At 42.2% G+C, this 14,473-nt stretch overlaps 1 protein-coding gene across 2 annotated transcripts in view; it reads right to left on the bottom strand.

Moving 5' to 3' along the window:
• The window catches only part of fam120b (family with sequence similarity 120 member B), a 106,947-nt gene that overhangs the window by 74,573 nt on the left and 17,901 nt on the right, over nucleotides 1-14,473 (bottom strand). Inside the window, exon 1 of one of the 2 annotated variants that reach the window (XM_043695397.2) lies at nucleotides 10,844-10,864. The exons of the other annotated variant lie outside the window; for it this stretch is intronic. The gene's annotated coding sequence lies outside the window, so the exon portion shown is untranslated. Of the gene's footprint in view, nucleotides 1-10,843; nucleotides 10,865-14,473 lie in introns of those variants that run through there. 2 annotated transcript variants of the gene reach the window in all.

The following is a 14,473-nucleotide window of genomic DNA, read 5'->3' as shown; positions in this document are numbered from 1 at the left end:
ATGGACGAGTTGAACCAAAGGGTCTGTTTCCATGCTGTACATCTCTATGACTTTGACTATGACTTCCCAATTTGAAGAAAGGAGCTGTCTAAGTGCTGAAGGTCCTTTACTTACACCTTTGCAGCGATGTCTTTGTTATGCAGTCTTTTTTGCTATTGGCCAGAGAGAAAACTGATTGAATACAGGAAGATGAGATATATATTCTTTGGAAATATACTTCAGTTCTTGGATTTATGGTTGATTCATTTGGCTCTCGAAATAAAAAGGAATCCATTCTGTTGCCCTGCTTGTGAAATGCCAGTGACTACAGAATAAAAATGATATTTGTGGGTCAGTAAATAAATGCATCTTGCACTATGACAGAATCATAACTTTCCTCTTTGGCCATCTCAGGAAAACACACAAGGGTGGAAGACTGAATTCAGACAACACTCAAAGCTTTGGGATCCATTTAGATGCTACATCTGTAGAGAAACACTACAGAATACATCTGAAGAAACCACGTTGTTTCTCAAAATTAGCCTTGCAAAATTATTCATGCTGGCATTGTATACTGTCTTATTTTAATTTTGTTATTTACTCAGTAATTTCACCCATCAGGCACACGATTGCTATTTGGAAATTCATGAACTGCTCATAATCCCGTAAATTAGTACAACATCACGTGCACTAGAATTTTAGAATGGTTACAACAATGGCAGCCATTCAGGCCATCGTGTTTGCTCTGGCTCTATTAAAGAGCAACTTACCCTGTCTCGTTGCCCTCACCTTTACAATGTAGCCCTGCAATTATTTTCTCTCTTCTTTAGAGAAGAGAAAGGGAAAGGGAATGGGAATAATATTCTATTCCCTTTTAAAAGCAATGATTGAATATGCCTGGGCACGGATAGAGAGTTACCAGAACCTGGGCTGTGTGACTGATTACTACCATAACAACTATACCCAGGCCCAAGACAAAGCCATTAAAGATACAAAAGCATACTGTCAGGTAGTACATTGTGAATCCTAACTTCATGATGTATAAAAAAGCTTTCCTTCATTTTAGCTTTGGGTCTTATGCTAATCATCTTTAATCAATGTCCTCTGGTTCTTGACTCTTCCACTCATGCAAGTTGTTTTTAATTGATATCTCATGATTTTGAATACCTCTGTCAAACTGCCTCTCAACCTTTGCATCACCGAGGAAAACAATTTTCCAGTTTCTCCATCTAACTGTGGAACCGAAGTTACTTAAATCACTATTCATATTAATCTTGTCTGTGCCTCCACTGAAACCATCATTTCCTTCTTAGAGTTTGATGCCCTGTATTGAATACAATACTCCTTTTGAGGTCAAACTGGGATTTGATAAATACTTACTATGACTTCTAATCAATTTTAATACATTTTTTGCGAATGATTACCTATGATTTTTAAATTCCACTATCAGTTATAGAATTCATTGAATTCCGACAGCGTGGAAACAGACCATTTGGCCCAACAAGTCTATACTGACTCTCCAAACAGCATTCCATCCAGACTCACCCCACTACCTAATCCCTGTAACCCTGCATTTCCCATGGTTAATCCACCTAACCTACACATACCTGGTCACTATGGGCAATTTAGCACGGCCAATCCACCTAACCTGCACATCTTTGCACTGTGGGAGGAAACCAGAGCACCCGGAAGAAATCTACGCAGAAATGGGGAGAATGTGCAGACAGCACAGTTCTGGTCCTCTTTTCAGAGAATCGCAGATTAGTTATAGTACAGGAGGCCAGTCATCCACCAGCGCTCTGGACAATTTAACTTATTGTCAATCTCTTGCCTTTTTCTCTGTAACCTTCACAATGTTTCTATTTAAACAATCATCCCCTGAATGCCTCAAGTTATTACTTGGCTAATTTTTAAAATGCAGAGAATCATTAGGCAAGGATATTCCCACTGCCTGTCTGTGTTTTGAGCTTTGCCACAGGTAGGTGGTGCCTGTTGGTTCACTAGAAACAATGGGTGAGTGCTGCATGAGACTGATTGCATCTTTAAATGCCTATTATTTTATACATTTATTATTGTTAAAGAAAAGTACTAGCATTGATGGTAGTTTCTTCTCGAGTTCTGAAGGAGGTGATGGTCAAAGCTACCAGTTATTGGCCCACACAAAAACAATCTAACTCCCCATGCCATCCTGCATACTTCATGCAAGGATAGAAAAACAGTCTGCTGCCTGTACTGCCAAGCTGCGCCACATCTCTCCTCACTTAAGTAGGCAAAAACAATGAAGGGCAATGCTCAGCAGAACCTGTGCATCAAGTGATTCGATATTTATTCTCCACACATTCCATTAATCAAACTTGTCCATTCTATATCCATACCAACTTAAATAGTGATGGTCACCATTTTGTGTGAAATATTCCAAATTTTAGTAAAGCTTAATGATGGTTTTGTTGCATTTCTACACAATAAAACTTGTGAAATGAAATCCGTTCAGTGCAAAGAGAGACGATGACTTACTGATACTATTGATAGATTATTAATCCAGAGACCCATGCAATCTTCTGGGGACCTAGGTTCAAACCTGCCATGGCAGATAGTAGAATTTGAATTCATTGAAGAACCTGGAATTAAGGGTCTAATAATGATCATGAAATCCATTGTTGAATGTTGGAAAAACTCTTCTGGTTCAGTAGTGACCTTTAGGGAAGGAAACTGCCATTCTTACCTACTCTGGCCTCTGTGTGACTCCAGACCCACAGCAATGTGGTTGACTCTTAACTGCCCTCTGGGCAGTTTTCTGATGAAGGGCTTATGCCCTAAACATCAATTCTCCTGCACCCCGGACGCTGCCTGATCTGCTGTGCTTTTCCAGCACCACACTCTCGACTCTGATCTCCAGCATCTGCAGTCCTCACTTTCTCCCTCTGGGCAATTAGGGATGGGTATTAAAAGCTGGCCTCACAGTGACACCCTCACTCTGATTTACAAAATACCGTGCAAGATGTGTAACAAACACTACATTGAACAAACAGGCAGAAAACTAGCCACCAGGATACTTGAACATCAACTAGCCAAAAAACAGCATGACCCTCTCTCACTAGTATCCTTACATACAGATAAGGAAGGACACCATTTCGACTGGGACAACACATCCATCCTAGGACAGGCCAAACGGAGACATGCCTAGAAACATGGCATTCCAACCGAAAGGAGAAAGTGAGGACTGCAGATGCAGGAGATCAGAGCTGAAAAATGTGTTGCTGGAAACGTGCAGCAGGTCAGGCAGCATCAAAGGAGAAGGAGAATCGACGTTTCGGGCATAAGCCTTTCTGAAGAAGGGTTTATGCCCGAAACGCCGATTCTCCTTCTCCTTTGATGCTGCCTGACCTGCTTCGCTTTTCCAGCAACACATTTTTAAGCTCATTCCAATCGAAACTCTATCAACAAACACATTGACTTGGACCCCATTTACCACCCCCCGAGAAAAAGAACAGAAAATGACATCACCACAGGAAATGACATCACCAACTCAAAGAAAACCCAAACATTTAAATAGAAAGCAGGAAACATCAGCAGTGCTTCATCCAGAGGCTTACTGAAGATGTTACCTAGTATGGTGATGAAACGTCTGAAAAAGAACCTTCCAGCTCAGTGAGCATACCTACATCTAGACCCTCACCCTGAGTTAGTAAAATAATAGAATGGTTAAGGCATAAGGGAGGCTGATTGTTCCATCATGTCCATGGCAGCTCTCTTTAACAGCTATTTAGCAAGGTCCATACTCCCGCCTGTTGCATGGACATACCAGATCACAACACAGTATGAGTTGCTGCTCATGATGAAGGTTGCTGCCAACATCCTTGTTAGCATAGGAAACTTCAGAGCCTGCCTGGTCTAGTCTGGTAGAGGGAAATCACTTCCTGGTCTAACTAGAAGAAGCTCTAGTTAACAATGATGTAGTTCATTGCATATCAGCAACTATATACAGATTACACTCGTAATGGTAAAAATTGTTACAGAGACTATGAGGAGGACCTGAATATTAGGTCTCACTCCTTTGATATCCAAAGCTGTTCTATCCACTGATCTGTACATTATCATCATAATGGTTAGTCCTTATGACACTCCTCAGTATTATCCCTTTCAGACTATATACATCTATCATCCCAAGTTTTTTTTACCATTTTTATTGCGATCTATGTGTATAATTACATTAAAATAAGCCCACTTTCACAAGTCTCTGACTTTAGAAGTGCAGTTAATCTGGTGGTTTCGCTATTCTCCGGGAATGGGTTCTCTTCAAGCTTGCAAAACTGCTAGTTTACCAGGTAATAGATTATTTTATTTGATTTTCTTCCTTAACGCTCCCTTGGATTTCCTTTGTGGAAGACACCTTCCTGCTGAAGAAGGCAATTTCTTATTTGCAGTTAGCTTGAATTGTCAGACTCTGGTAATCACTTCTCATGGTAGTTTCCATGAAGTTGTATGTATAACATCTCCAATCTTAGTCAGAAGATGTTGATACTCAAACTGTAGACTTGTGCTGAAGCATATCAAGTTTTTACTTTAACACAATGACTACTTTGGACTCTCTCATTAGTTTTCAGCAATTGCATTATTGGTGAAACTAACATGTTCCCTTTTGAAGTTCTGCTATTTGAGGATTGCTTCGATTTTAGCACGATCTCTGTCACAGTTACTTTGGATTATTCTTGGGAAAAGAAGTGAAATATTCTGCTTGAACTTTTCTCTTCCAAGTCACCTCAGCAGCTAACATCAGACTTGAATTTGTTTCATGGTTATCTGCTCACTATCTGTGATGCATCCCAAGTTATATTAGTTATAAATGTGGCAACTGGTTCAAATCGGACATGCTGTTCCCTGGCTACCTCGTTTGTTTATCATTGCAAAACGTATTGATTCTTGTAGTCATAGAGATGTACAGCATGAAAACACACCCTTCGGTCCAACGCGTCCATGCCAACCAGATATCTCAACCCAATCTAGTCCCACCTGCCAGCACCTGGCCCTTATCCCTCCAAACCCTTCTTATACATATACCCATCCAAATGCCTTTTAAATGTTGTTATTGTACCAGCCTCCACCACTTCCTCTGGCAGTTCATTCCATACACGTACCACCCTCTGAGTGAAAAAGCTGCCCTGTTGGTCTCTTTTATATCTTTCCCCTCTCACCCTAAACCCTATGCCCTCTTGTTCTGGACTCCCCGACACCAGGGAAAAGACTTTGACTATTTATCCTATCCATGCCCCTCATGATTTTGTAAACCTCTATAAAATCACCCCTAACCTCCGACGCTCCAAGGAAAACAGCCCCAGACTGTTCAGCCTCTCCGTATAGCTGAAATCCTCCAACCCTGGCAAAATCATTGGAAATCTTTTCACAACATCTTTCCAATAGGAAGGAGACCAGAATTGCACGCAAAATTTCAACAGTGGCCTAACCAATGTCCTGTACAGCTGCAACATGACCTCCCAACTCCTGAACTCAATACTCCGATCAATAAGAGCTAGCATACCAAATGCCTTCTTCACTATCCTATCTACCTGCGACTCCACTTTCAAGGAGCTATAAACCTGCACTCCAAGGTCTCTTTGTTCAGCAACACTCCCTAGGACCTTACCATTAAGTGTATAAGTCCTGTTAAGATTTGCTTTTCCAAAATGCAGCACCTCACATTTATCTGAATTAAACTCCATCTGCGACTTCTCAGCCCATTGGCCTGAGCACATTTCAGTATTGACAGCAGTGGAAAACATTTCAGCCAATTCAGTACAGTCACAGATTCCTTTCCTGTTGATATAATGAAACAAATTATTTATACCAATATAACTAATCTCAATTGATTCTGTTTTGTTGTTTCAGTTCCATTGTGAGTCTAAGGAGCCATACAGCATGGTAATAGACCCTTCAGTCCAACTTGTCCATGCCGACTAAGTTTCCCAAATTAAACTAGTCCCACTTGCCTAAATTTGGCCCATATCCCTCTAGACGTTTCCTATCCCTGGAGGTTTTCTGTTGGTGGCACTTTGATTGCTCCTTCACCAGCTGTTAACTTTATATCATTTAAGTAATTCCACCATTTAGAAAAGATGTTGGTCTCTCCACAAGGGTGAGAATTCTTGATTATGAACTATACATAGCTTTTCTAATATTTGTTATCCCTGAAATAGGGTTGCTGGAAAATGGGGACTGTCTGTGCCTGTGAGCTTGATTTGCTCCACAGTGCTGATTTTTCATCTCTGGTACTTATCTTATTCATTGCACTCGTTTCTCATGTTAGTTGTCCACGTTTTGAGCCTTGTGTTTTTAGTGGACACTACTAATCTCCTGTGGCAAGGCTGATCTCTTTGAATTAATCTGTGTGGCTTTTGAACATCTGTTTCACTGACCATCTGAGTGGCTTTCTCAAGAGTTGGGATTTCTTTGGACTGCAGTGAATCTGACAGACTCATCAGAATTCCTATACAATTTTGTCTCTTATGAATTCTGACTTGAAGTCACCCTAGTTTCATTTCTCCACTAATCTGTAGAAATCATGAATAAAAGAATCAATGGTTTCACCTTATTCGTTTAGCTTCTGAGTTAATATCTAATTTAGAAGCTATTTTTCAATTCAGAAATTTTCTCCAGGACGTCGAGTTCTTCGCACTTTCTTTTATTCACAAGTGGGACATGAATGTTGCTGACTGGCCAGCATTTACTGCACATACCTAGTTGCACTTGGGTAGTGGTGGTGGTGGTGGTGGTGGTGAGCTGCCTTCTTGAACTCCTACAGGTAGACCCACATTACAATTAGGGTGGTAATTCCAGGATTTTGACCCAGAGACAATGAAGTAACAGTGGTACATTTCCATGTCAAGATATTGAGTGGCTTGGAGGGGAACTTGCAGGGTCATAATATTCCTGTGTACCTGCTGCCCTTGCCCTTCTAGATAGTCGCAATCATGGGTTTGGAAGGGCCACCTAAGGATGTTTGGTGAATTTTTGCAGTGCACCTTTTGGATAGCACATACTGCTGCGAATATGCGCTGGAGCTGGAGGGAGCGAATGTTTTTGGACGTGGTGCCAATCAAGCAGTCTACTTTGTCCTGGATGGTATCAAGATCTTTGAGTGTTGTTGGAGCTGCACTCATCCAGACAAGTTGGGAGCATTCCATTAGACTCATGATTTGTGTCTTGGAGATAGTGGTCAGGCCTTTGGGGAGTCAAGAAATGAGTTATTCACTGCAGTATTCCTAGTCTCTGATCTATTCTTGTAGCCACTATATCTATGAGTCCAGTTTCTGGTCAATGCTCTCCCTAGGAGATTGCTAGGGGTTTCAGTGATGTAATGTCATTGAATTTCAAGGGACTATGGTTAGGCTGTCTTTTATTGAAGATGGTGATTGCTTGACAGGAATATTACTTTCCATTCTTATGGTCTTCTTCAGCGGATGCTTCCAGCTCAGTATTTCTGCAGCCTGGTGTGGTTGTCTCGTCCTGGTGTGGCGTCCTTGTCAAGGAAAGGTGGTTTCATCTCAGCTGTGTTCTGGGTATTCTATCGCTCCGTAATCAGCTTTCCCCGAGCCCAGGAGCGATTAACTGAATTGTGATGAACTATGACTCAATTTTAATTTTTTTTAATTATGTATGTCTTTTGTTATTCATATAGTTATAGTTTTAAAACTTTTCACTGTACTTTTCATATATAAGAAAACGTGACAATAAATTTCTATTCTATTCTATTTTCTTGCATTTGAACACTGATTGCTTCAGTACCTGAGGAGTTGCGAATGGTGCTGAACATGGTGCAATCTTCAGTGAACACCCCACTTCTGACCTTACTGACCTTAAGGTCATTGAAGCAGCAGCTCAAGATGTTTGGCCTAGGACAACACTCTAAGGAACTCCTGCAGAGCTGTTCTGGAGCTGAAACTACTGACCTCCTCTTTCTATGTGCCAGATATGACTCATACTATTTTGCCCTTTTCTGAAATACAGTCTTTGTGGTAATATTATTTCTTATGTCATGACTTCCTTTATATTTCATTGCTTATAAGACTTTTAATTTGCAGTAATCTGCCGGTGTTTGCGGCTTTTCTGGACAATCTTCCTGCATTTTGCAGCTATAATGGAGGATTCTCAACTTTAATGGAAAAGTGTATGATTCCCACCTTATACATAGCTTGGCCCACTTCCACAGATCACTGCTTCACACATACTTCACATCAGTATCTGCTTTGCAGTAACTAATTCTCTTATTCCAGGGAGATGCTTACTCTCCTGTTTCAGCAAGTTCTTACCAGGTCTGAAATGCTTTTAACATTCACGGGAATATTCTTCCTTGTTAAGGATTGCCACAGGAGGGTCCAAGGATCTGAAATCTTCAGTGTTTCTCTGGTGCTGGCTGTGCTGCATAAGCAGGTGACCTAAAGTTAATCAGAAGATTTCCTACAGATGCCTACCATTTCACGTGAGCATGCCAGCTCATGATGAATGCTGCTGGCACCATGCCCATTAAGGGTGGGAAACTCAACAGTCTACTTGGTCTAATGTGGTTGAGGAAGCACATCCTGGTCTAACTAAAAGAGTCACTTTTTGTTCAGGTATTGCTTACCACATGTCAACACACCTAATTACAGGTTATAAAGATACCGCAGACATTGTTGCAAACACTTTGAGGCAAGTTGAACGTTCAGTCTCACCACTTCGAGATCCTAAACTGTTCTGTTCACAACTCTATGACATCATCATGATGCATGATGTTTAGAGCTCTCTTCAGCATAAATGTTTAGAAGTCCATGTATAACATCACCTTTGGGCTCTTGTAGTGCAGGAACAGCAAGGACAAGATGGCATGAGATGTCTCCACTGGTTGAAGCAGTACCTATGGTAGCACAGTTCAATCCATCACTGGATATGGCTCAAGTCCCAACTGCCTTAGACATGTATCTGACCAAGTTTAGTTAAAGTATCTACACCACCACCCTTTTGCTAGTCCTGCAATTAGTCGCCCTTTGGAAAATTAATAAGTTTGTTTTTCCTCAAGTCACTTTTGGCTGTTTTGCCAATTATTTTAAAATCCACATCCTCTGATTGCCCACCCTTGCATCAGTGGGATCAGGTACTCTCCATCCAGTCTATCTGGATCCCTCAAAGATTTTCAAAGTTAAAAATCACACAACACCAGGTTATAGTCCAACAGGTTTAATTGGAAGCACACTAGTTTTCGGAGCGACACTCCTTCATCACAATCACCTGATGAAGGAGCGTCGCTCCGAAAGCTAGTGTGCTTCCAATTAAACCTGTTGGACTATAACCTGGTGTTGTGTGATTTTTAACTTTGTACACCCCAGTCCAACACCGGCATCTCCAAATCACGTCAAAAATTTTCAACTGTTTCAACCTTCCCTTCTCAAGGGAAAACCTCAGCTTTTCCACTAATCCACTCAAGTTCCTCAACACTCAAGCTATTCTTGTGAATGTCTTCCACATTTTCTCCCATGCCTTCATTGCCTTTATACCATGCGCTCCAAATGAGGCTAAACCAGAACTTTATAAAGATTCAACAATGTCCTTGCCTCTCTTTATCAAATGCAGAATCCTGTAAATCTTTTCCACCACTTTAACAGTAGTGCAAGCATACGCATTCCTTACAATTTGCATCATTCTACATCAACAATGGAAACTATCAGCTCAGTTTTGCAGAAATAAAAACTTGCATTTGTATTGCACCTTACGTGGCCTCCAAAAACTTTACAGACAGCAAAATACTTTTGAAGTGGTCCCCGTTGCAATGTGAGAGATGTGACAGCCAATTTATGAAGAATGCAATAATTAGATTAGATTACTTACAGTGTGGAAACAGGCCCTTCGGCCCAACAAGTCCACACCGACCCGCAGCAGCACAACCCACCCATACCCCTATATCTACCCCTTCACCTAACACTACGGGCAATTTAGCATGGCCAATTCACCTGACCGGCACATCTTTGGACTGTGGGAGGAAACCCACACAGACACAGGGAGAATGTGCAAACTCCACACAGTCAGTCACCTGAGGCGGGAATTGAACCTGGGTCTTTGGCGCTGTGAGGCAGCAGTGCTAACCACTGTGCCACCCACAAATGAACAATCATATTTAATGTTAGCTGAAGATGATGACAGTAAGACAAAGCAAAGAATATTGGGGATGGGGGTCGTACATGGGAAATGTTGGAGAATTTACAAAGGAGGGAAGGGCAGGGTGGAGCTCGAAAGGAAAGTTTTCAGACAGTGAGGACAACATAGGATGAGGAGATGTCTCCAGTAGTACCTATGATGATAACACAGACCAATCCATCACTGGATGTGAGTTTATCTGACAGAAAATATTACAAATACAAGACACACACAGCCAGCAGCATTTTGTCATCAATGTTTGTGCAAGCTCAAGCTCAGCGGCGAGGGGGAGGGTGTCTACAAATAAAATGCACCATCAAGAAACTCGCCCTCAAAGGTTAAATTTAAAGCAAGTTTCCGCTAAAAGTTGCAAGTCTGCAGCCCAGTGTGAGCGGGGGCTCTCGGGCACGGCTGAAGTAGATCTTAAAGCAGGGTTCCCCGGCTCCGGGTTCACTGGGGGGGGCACTGAGCATTCCTCCGGAACGTGCCCGGGGTAAGGTGCACGCACAGGCGGACAGGATTCAACTCGAGGCCGGGGATGAGAGCAACCGAGGGCGGGAGGGAGGCAACTCCACCCCCAGCGCTGAAAGCGGCGGCTCGGGCACGGACAGCCCGGGGAGGAGGCAGAGGAGGACGGAGTGGACCTCACTTGAATCTTGGTGAAGCCACAACCGTCCGAAACGCCCCTGAAATAAGGGCTTACCTGGGCTCGCCCCCGCCCGTGCACGCTCCCTCCGCTGACGTACACGCCCCCGCTGCCCTCAGGCTGAGAGGCGCGCTCCCGCTGCAGCGCCCCCTCCTGGTACTCCTCCCAGCCCCGACTCATTCACTCAGCGCAGCCCCCACTCTCCTCCCCCAGCCTGGGCTCAGTGGCAACTCGAGAGCCCTCACTTCTAGCTGTCAGTCACCCAACCCTAGCGGGGCAAGGGGCGGGCATACTAACTGGAGTAGGCCATTCAGCCCCTCGACCTCGTTGTGCCATGCAATGAGAGGCATTTTGCCCTTTATCCCTTCATACCTGTGCTGAACAAAAATAATCATCTGCCTTAGATTTAAAATTAACATCTGATCTAGCATCAACTGCCCTTTGTGGAAGAGAGTACCGAACATCTACTGCCTTTTGTGTGTACACGTGATTCCGAACATCTCTCCTGAACATCTAGGAGAAAGTGAGGACTGCAGTTGCTGGAGCGAGAGTCGAGAGTGTCTGGTGCTGGAAAAGCACAGCAGGTCATGCAACATCCGAAGAGCAGGAGAATCGACGTTTCGGGCAGGAGCCCTTCATCTCTCCTGAACAGTTTGGCTATAACTCTCATACTAGTTCTAGAGTCTCCAAGCAGTGAAACGAGTTTATCTACCCTGTCTTTTCCTGTTAATATTGAGTCATAGAGTCATGCAGATGTACAGCACGGAAACAGACCCTTTGCTCCAACTCGTCCATGCCAACCAGATATCCTAAATTAATCTAGTCTGATTTGCCAGTATTTGGCCCAAATCCCTCTAAACCCTTCCTATTCATATACCTCTCCAGATACCTTTTAAATGTTGCAATCATACTGGCCTCCACCACTTCATCTGGCAGCTTATTCCATACACACACCACCCTCTGCATGAAATTGTTGCCCCTCAGATCCCTTTTAAATCTTTCCCCTTTCACCTTAAAGTTTTGGACTCCACCAGCCTGGGGAAAAGACCTTACCTATTTACCCTATTCCATGCCTCTCATGATTTCATAAACATCTATAAGATCACCCCTCAACTTCTGACGCTGCAGGGAAAATAGCCCCAGCCTGTTCAGCCTCTCCCTATAGCTCAAATCCTTCAACCCTGCCAATATCCCTGTAACTTTTTTCTGAACCCTTTCAAGTTTCACAACATCCTTCCTATAGGAGAGAAACCACAATTACACACAATACTCCAAATTTCACTCCTATAAAAACTGATCACATACGCACATTCCACTCATCTGTATCCTCCTCAAACTAATCACTAACCTCGTCACAGTTCGCGATATTTCCATGTTTTGTTTCAAACGAAAATTTTGAAGTAGTGCCCTGCAGTCATTAGTACGTCAAGAAAAGCAGAGACCCACTCAGTGATTTTAATATTCAATAAGAATATTCCACATTTAGATTCATTATTTGATCATTAAAAGTATAAGCAATTTATCTGAGCCGCAGGAAGGCACCTGATGTTGGCGAAATCAGTAAGGATTTTAGTTGGACAGCTTGTTTTTTTTTGAAGGGGATGGGGGTTGGGGAGCAGAGAGAAGAATGGTTATTGTGGAATTAGATTTTTGACACATTGGGATTTGATAGCTTGAAGGATTCTTCAGAAAGGCATGGACTTTCTGGTTGGGCTCTTTTGATTATTGCTCGGCAGTGGCTTATTCACTGTGCTTACCAACAATAGTGCAAGGCAAAACTAGCATCCCCACCACCACCCTCTGCCCTATTCAAAGATGCCATTACACACCTCTGGATTTTTTTTTAAAACCACCTAATCACCCTGTTACTCATTTAAAAGAACAATTGTCAAGTATCAACCACCATAAGCAATTCATCCATAGCAAATATCAGGGAGGGAAAGCGGGCAGAACTAATCTAAAATGGAGTTAGCGAGGGAAAAAACACCAATGATAATCTCAACTCATTTGCCTCTAAGCTACTCAATATTAATAATTAATTTTTAAAAATTGATAAGTGAAGTTGAATATTTGCTTGGTAATACAGAACTTCAACATTCCAAAAGGAGGCAAAACTGATGTATAAGCACAGCTGGGCATTCTGCAAGCATGGGTTGGCTGAGCTCAATAAGCATTCTGCCCACATTGACAGTCAAAGGATGTGTTGTTGTTATGGCTTGCCAGTCTTTGGGATGTATAGAATACATACCTGGCATTACACCAGCATGGAAAAGAATTTGTGCATACATCATACCTTTTTAAGAGAAGCTTACAAAGATGACCAATCTCTACTGTATTTGCCATGGCAATGCCCTGACCAGGGTTTACCTCCCTAATTGGAGTTAAATCAGCTAATATTGACAGTTAACAGGTTTTATTGCATTTCAGTTCCGACCATGGGCCAAGTAAGTAGTATGCTCTTCCTAGAAATTATTCCCTCCTTTCAAAGTTAGATTGCTTGTGTCCCAGTCCTGATGAGTATAATATGAAAAGCTTTGTGACTTTGTGCCCCTCTTAACAATGTTCAAATTAAATAGAGAGATATTTTCCCTCCACCCTGCCTCTCTCTCAGATAGGCTCTCAATCTCATGCTAAACGTGGAAACTGAAACTAACTCATAATTCAGTTCATGTTAAAACATTGAAAATATATTATGGAGACTCAATCAGTAACATTCAAATAATATCAACATGTAATCAGATTACTGTACCACAATGTTGGAGGGAGTGGAGTCCTCAGCTTTGACTCCAGAACCCATTAGGTTCTGTTCCATCAGGTCCTGCTGACTACCACTGCCCCACCCACCTCATTTGATGAATTAGCATTGTCTCACGTTGAACACAAATGGATGAATAATTTTAAGCATGGGTACGGAATGCACTCTGGATGGGATTCTTTATTGTCCAATTACCATGCATGGCTTGGCATCATCAGAGCTGACCAAGTTGGCTAAATCCTAAAGAACATTGCTGCAAACCCATGCTAAAGTGCAAGAGAAAAACCTACTCATCCTCACCAATCTACCATGATAGTATTAACAAGAGTAATCTTTGCTCAATGAGGGCACCCTCCATGCACTGTTAAACAGTATTAAACAATATAGATTTAGAATGGATCTAGCAGCTAAAAACAAGATATCCATGGGCCACAGCAGGCCTCAGCAACAGAATTGCATTCTACCACAATCTATAACCTCATGGCTCAACATTTTCCCCATCCTACCATTACCTGGCGGATGAACCATGGTTCAATGAAGAGTGCAAGTGAGGAACAGCAATACCAGAAATATCTAAAAAGCACATGCCATCCCAATAAAGTGACATGATGTGATAGATAAAAATATCAATCTCACAATCAATAAATCAGATTAAATGTCTCAGTCCTATCATCCAGTCATAACAGTGTTGGACAATTATTGGGAGTACATAGCTTCATGAATATTTCCATCCTTAAACATAGCAGAGATCAGCCAGCAGTGCTGAGTGGATGGTCTTCACTCAGACTGTGGCAAGGCTTACACAACATAACATGCTACAAGGAAAAGTCAAACAGAATTGTGGGCAACAATAACATCCTTACCTGATGAGCTCAATGCATTCTACATTCACTTTGAATGGAAGGTCAATGAAATTATGTCACCTATCCAAA

This window comes from Chiloscyllium plagiosum, unplaced genomic scaffold, assembly GCF_037043375.1.
Source record: "Chiloscyllium plagiosum isolate Xiang-an unplaced genomic scaffold, Cpla_swu_hap1 HiC_scaffold_10, whole genome shotgun sequence".
Lineage (NCBI taxonomy): Eukaryota > Metazoa > Chordata > Chondrichthyes > Orectolobiformes > Hemiscylliidae > Chiloscyllium > Chiloscyllium plagiosum.
Note: the sequence above shows the minus strand (reverse complement) of the source record. Positions and strands in the feature narration are given on the sequence as shown.